At 45.3% G+C, this 6,341-nt stretch overlaps 1 protein-coding gene across 3 annotated transcripts in view; it reads right to left on the bottom strand.

The window, feature by feature from the left end:
* The window catches only part of PTGR2 (prostaglandin reductase 2), a 34,229-nt gene extending 30,371 nt beyond the window's left edge, over positions 1-3,858 (bottom strand). For 2 of the 3 annotated variants that reach the window (XM_008052154.2, XM_008052157.2), the window contains exons 1-2: positions 3,840-3,858; positions 3,197-3,326 (exon numbers count right to left, since the gene is read on the bottom strand). The gene's annotated coding sequence lies outside the window, so the exon portion shown is untranslated. Of the gene's footprint in view, positions 1-3,196; positions 3,327-3,704; positions 3,722-3,839 lie in introns of those variants that run through there. The other variant, XM_008052155.2, reaches the window with a different exon arrangement.
* Positions 3,859-6,341: the final 2,483 nt, after the last annotated feature.

Genomic DNA, 6,341 nt, shown 5'->3' with positions numbered 1-6,341 from the left:
GAATTTTGCAGCAACCTGGATGGAACTAGAGTCGATAATACTGAGTGATCTCTCACAGAAGCAAAGATCTGAGTATCACATGTTCTCACTCACATAGTGGACCTTGAACATGCAATGTAATACTATAAGAAAAATTAAGTGGTGGGAAACTATGGGAGGGGGAAGGGAGATGGGATTAATGGTAGTAAATATCTGTCTGGGGACAGGGAGACACCTCTTATCAACAAGGGTGCCTGAATGAAGCATATTCATATACCTAACCCTTAACTGTACCCCACAATATCATAATAAAAAATATTGATTAAAAAAAAGAAAATCCCTTAAACTGGATGATGTGACAACTGACAAACATTGTGTGGAATGATCTCAAGGTACGTCTACACTATATGCATGGGATTATGAAGCTCTGTTTCATGGATAGATGGAATGCAGGTGTTAATCATTCAAGGGCCTTTTTACTTGGAATTTTACCCTACTGCCAATTGCCAGATGCCCCCAGGGCTTGCTGGGGTGGGGGGTGGGGGGGCTGTGCCCTGTCTTACACACCTGTAATACATATGGATGAATTTTTCTTAAATAAATGAAGTGATAGTGAAAAAAAAAAAAAAAAAAAAAAAGAAAAGAAAAGTACACTATTAAGAGTCTCCATCTCTGTATTAGAGACTTTTCAAGGGTCAAATACCATAACTAAGTAATGTAGGGTAATTGCACAATATCCTCAATAGCCCAACAAAAAACACATAAGAAATATGGAGAACTTGATTTAGTCACAAAATTAACATCTAAAATAAGAAATCAAATTCATAGTGTTAAAGCAAGGTAGGGTTATTAACTAGGGATAAAAAACTCAGCAGATCACATTTGCCCGGGATAATAAATGCTAATTGGTGCTAAGTAATATTCCAAAATAATAACAGATGGGTGAATTTCCTCTGATGTCAATCATAAGGAGTGTGTTTCTGGAGTGTCCACTTTGTAGTTGAATAAAAGGGAAAGGTCACTGAACTAGGAAGACAGAGTACATGTCCTGGTTCTAACCAGGTGGGATCTTGGAAAAGTCCCTTCTCTTAGCCTGTTTCCAGAGTATTCCAAAGTGCCAGTGAGGCAGGAGATAGGATGGAGACTGGAAGGCAAGCCTCAACAGATAAGAAGCCATGGGAAAAGGACAGAAGCCACGTGTAATGTTAGTCAACCTTCCAAGACAGAACATAAGCAAAAAAGAAGCCATTAACAAATGTTAAATCAACCTCCCAGGAAAACATAAGTGACATCCCTTCCTGGAACAAGATAAGGCCATAAAACTTACACCCCAGGTGTGGCACATGCATATCAGGGACTTCATGGAATATCTATAACCTATCCACGCAAAAGAGCTAGTTATGGCTAATGCATATGGCCTACATCTAATATACACAATTAAAATTATGGGATGGCAGGCAGAGATATGCACCATAACCTAAAATGTTACCTCTCCCCAGAAACATTTATCAAAATGTTTTGTTTTAGCCGGGCTTGGTGGCTCAGCCTATAATCCCAGTGCTTTGGGAGGCTGAGGTGAGTGGATTGCCTGAGCCCGCGGGTTCAAGACCCGCCTGGGCAACTTGGCGAGACCTCATCTCTACAATAAATCAAAAATTAGCTGGGTGTGGTAGCGCGTGCCTGTAGTTCTAGCTACTTGGAAGGCTGAGGCGGAAGGATCACCGGAGCCCAGCAAGTCGAGGCTGCAGTGGCCAGGAGCGGCCACTGCACTCCACTGCACTCCAGTCTGAGTGACAGAGTGAGACTCCAACTCAAAAAAAAAATGTTTTGTTTTTGCAAACTTTGCAAAATTGAAGGCTGTATAAGGTCCTGGCTATGTTTAACTTGCTGTTCTTGAGCTACTCCAGCTCTGGCTCACTCCATCTTCTCTTTGGAATGTACTCCCTTTGTCCTTTTGCCAAATAAATACTCTTTGCTTTCACTTTTTCTGTGTGTCTCCTTCAATTCTTTGTTCAAGGCCCCAAGAATGGGTCACCACCAACAGGTCTTCAATCATCCTGCAACACCAGGAACTGAGCTAAAGACTTTATATTCATTATCTTGTTTAACCTCTACCCCCCAACAACCCCATGAATTTGGTAATATCTTCGTCCCCATTTTATAGATGAGGAAGAGGACAGAGAGAGACTGAATAATTTGTCCAAGTGAGGCAGGGAGCCCTTTCCCCAACCCTAATAAGATGAAGGCCTTCCCAGGATACAGTAGGGGCCCTCTTAGTACAGCAAGATAAAAGCTTTCCCAGAATAATAAAACAGTCCTTCTAGAAACATAAGATAAGAACTTTCTTGGAAGATTTACGTTAGAAAGGAATGTAGCCCCCAATCTGTAGTGCCCATGTGTAACTCCGCTGCAACCTTGAGCTGTGAAACACCTATTTAAGATGTATGTTACTAATATGTAAGCCTGGGGGGGGGGAGGGAAGGGGAGGTAAAAATGTATAAAAGGCAATGCCTCCCCTGCATTCAGTGCTCAGTCTCTGGATGTGAATCTGTGAGCTGGTGCCGGCAGGAATAAAACTGCTTTCTGTGTCCGACTCTCTATATAAAATTCTGCCAACAATGTCGCACAACTTCATTGTTTCTTTATTTTTTTATTTTTTTGAGGTGGAGTCTCACTCTGTCGCCCAGGCTGGAGTGCAGTGGCACACTCAAGGCCACTCCAACATCAACCTGCTGGGTTCCTGTGATCCTTCTGCCTCAGCCTTCCAAGCAGCTGGAACTAAAGGCGCGTGCTACCACACACGGCTAATTTTTTAAAAAACTTATTGTAGAGACGAGGTCTTACCAAGTTGCCGGGGCTGGAACCCGCGGGCTCAGGCAATCCTCTTGCCTCGGCCTCCCAAAGTGCTGGGATGACAGGCTGAGCCACCGAGCCCGCCAGCACAACTCTTAATAAGACCAGAACCCAGACTCAATCACAGCGCACAGCATTTCCACGGCACAGGCTCCCTAACACCCTTTAATGAAGTACTCCTCTGTCCTTGTCTTGTTCAGTTACTCTGCCACAAAGACTGCTGACCAGGCCTTGTTACAGAGCGTGCCTTCCTGACTCTCCCTGCTGGTTCCTTTCCCTCCTTGGGTCTTCTGGTCTCCTCCTCTGTCCCTGCGTCTGACCCGCGAGGCTCCCCGCGTGGTTCTCCCCTTTACAGCGACCTTACCTCACTCCACGACTCCCACTTATACGGGAGTTACTAATAATCCGCGTTTCCTGCCAGAATGTCACACGGACTGCGCGATCGTCAGTCTGACGCGCCCGCAGAAAGGTAATACGGGTCTCCGGGGTAAAGGCTGCGGAAGCAAAGGGGCAGTTGTGGTTAGACATACACAGACGTGCTGCTTCTAAGCCCGCTCTCTTCCTTGCATGACTGTTTCTGCAGTCCCTTCAGTAGAAAACAATCGAGTAACTTCGTGTCCTGACCCGAGGGAGCGTCGCTGCCCAAGGCTGACAAACACATTTTCCCTTCAACATTGGGCCTGAGGCCGCAGAGATCGCCCCCCACCCCGTGACGTCCTGAAATTCGATGGCCGAAGGTCGGGTCGGCGCTGAGAGGACAGGACTCAAGTCCGCTTAGTGCAGTGACTGGCGTCCACCCCAGGCGGGCGCGCAGCACCTCACAATTCTTAAAAAGCAATCAATAAAACAAATATTTTTTAAAAACCACAAACCCTGCTTTTGCCTCTCGCGCTTCCCTATCCTGATATCCCAGGCAATAATGCTACTGTCGCCGGAGCCCTGGGAGGACGCCTGGAAGTCAGAGCGTCCTTCCCGCCCTTGGAGCCGAACCCAACTCGGAGTCCCACCCTCGCTAGGCCCCCACGCCACTCACAGTGGTGCAACTTGGGAGGGCGAGAGGAGAGCTCTCGCGAGATCTGCCGTGAAGCGTGGCCAGCCACCACCCCACTGCAGCGCACTACGCAGGCGCAGGACCGGCTGGGCTACCTGCACTTCCGTGCGGTGGGGATTGGAGCCGTGGGATGCTTCCGTGGTCGGGAGGGTGCAGAGCCGCTGAGGGCGGTCACCTGTCTCGGCAAAGTGGGCTGGTAACTGAGATTGGTCGCTATGGCTGCCCCTGCTACTGTGGCAAATCTCTGAGCCCTGACCTACCTGTTCCAGTCCAGTAGTGCTTGAGGCATTCTCCCGAGCCTCGGAAAGTTATAGTGAGGGGGACTGTCAAGATACTCCTTGTTTTGTAGATGGGGAAACTGAGGCTTGGGAAGCTGATAGGATTTAGAGCAGTGCTGGATGAAAGTGTCTCCAGCCTGCTGGCCCAGGACCCTTCCACCTCCTTACCCAGGTCCTAATCTCTTATTTCACGAAAAATGTCAAATTCTCTGAAGATGAGCTACCCATCCTGGGCTGATTTCCCAATTTCGTTATTAATCACCTCCTTGAGTGCTGGACTTGGTTGAGCCAGGTGTATTCCCAGGACAGCTTTGCATCCCAGGGACTTCGAACCCTAAGGGGCCCTTCTGAGTTGGGCAGGTGTGAGAATTGCTCTTTTCTTTTTTTCTTTCTCTTTCTCTCTAAATTAGGTGCATGTTATATTTTGTTTTGTTTTATTGTAAAGATGGAGTGTACAAGTCAGTATTAGGTACGTAAGTAGTTTATGTGCAGGTAAAGTTTGGACCCCCAACTGGCCCTCACTTCCTCTGGTTTAGGGTCACGTACCTTTAGTGATGTTGTGTGCCCCCCATCTTCCCCTGACTGTGTCTTGCTACATTCAGTTTCTAGTAAGTGAATCCAAAAATGGTTGTTGGTGAAATTTACTGATCTTAAAAGTTATCTTTTCCTTGTGAAACAAGATAACTGTCCTGGTTACCCCCATATGATCCTACTCCATTTTCCTTTTCTAAATGGGAATTTTTATTATGGTTATTCAATTCTTCTTCTCTACCATTGTTGATCTAGTATGTTGAAAAATAGGAAGGTGGAATTAAGTTACTCATTTGGCCCATGAGTCGCAGAGTGATTTGTCTAAATATTTATAAATGTTCAGAGGCAGAGTGGCTGTCACTCAGGTAAGCAGACTAAGAGACCAGTAACTTCATGTTGTTCAGATAGATAACATATATCTGGTAGTCACCAGATTTGACTTTACCTGCCCTTTAGGAAAGGAATACATTTGTGATATTTTGTAGGAGAGTGAGATTAGATTGGTTGTATATACTTTCTATTTATTTTTTAAATAGTTTTTTTTATCTGCTATATATTAAAAAATTAGCCAGGTGTGGTGGCACACACCTGTGGTTCCAGCTACCTGGAAGGCTGAGGTGAAAGGATCGATCACCTGAGCACAGCAGGTTGAGGCTGTAGAAGCCATGAGTGTGCCACTGCACTCCAGTCTGGGAGGCAGAGTGAGACTCTGACTAAAAACAAATTATTATTTTTTTATAGATAAGTTCTCACTATGTTACCCAAACTGGTCTCAAACTCTGTATACACTTTTAAAAATTATATATATGAGAAGAAGAATATGTTGTCTGTGCAAGTGAGGAGTAAGGTAAGGATAACCATGTAAGAGTTCTCTTATATAGTTAGCATCATTTTTGACTTAAGAAAATTTCCCCATCCAGAAATCATGAAGAGATTTTATTATAATTTTTTCTAAAACATCTACTTTTTTACACATGTCTTTAATCTATTTCAAATTGTTTTTGGTGCTGTTATGATGAAAGATAAGTGTTATAGGTTGAATTGTGTCACATCAAAGTTAAAACATTGAAGACCTTACCCTAACCTCAGAATGTGATGGTATTTGGAGATGGCCTTTAAAGAGGTGATAGCCTTTAAAGAAGTGGTTACATTAAAATGAAGCCTTTAGAATGGGCCCTATCCAATCTGACTGGTGTCCTTATAAGAAGAAGAAATTTGGATGCAGCCAGGCTTGGTGGCTCAGCCTGTAATCCCGCACCTTTGGGAGGCTGATGTGAGTGGATTGCCTGAACCCACGGGTTCGAGACCCACCTAGGCAGGCGAGACCTCATCTCTACAATAAATCAAAAAATTAGCCGGGTGTGGTAGTGCGTGCCTGTAATTCTGGCTACTCGGAAGGCTGAGGCAGAAGGATCGCCGGAGCCCAGCAGGTCGAGGCTGCGGTGGCCAGAAGCGGCCACTGCACTCCAGTCTGGGCTACAGAGTGAGACTCCAACTCAAAAAAAAAAAAAAAGAAAGAAATTTGGATGCATAGAGAAACACCAGCAATGCATATATACAGAGAAAAGGCCATGAAAGAACACAGCAAGAAGGCATCCATCTGCAAGCCAAGGAGAGAGGCTTCAGAAGAAACCAAAGCTGCTGACACA

Source organism: Carlito syrichta, unplaced genomic scaffold (genome assembly GCF_000164805.1).
Source record: "Carlito syrichta isolate Samal-C Ts95f unplaced genomic scaffold, Tarsius_syrichta-2.0.1 Scaffold258652, whole genome shotgun sequence".
In the NCBI taxonomy this organism is placed as follows: Eukaryota; Metazoa; Chordata; class Mammalia; order Primates; family Tarsiidae; genus Carlito; species Carlito syrichta.
The sequence above is the reverse complement of the archived record's forward strand: the minus strand, read 5'-3'. Positions and strand labels throughout refer to the sequence as shown.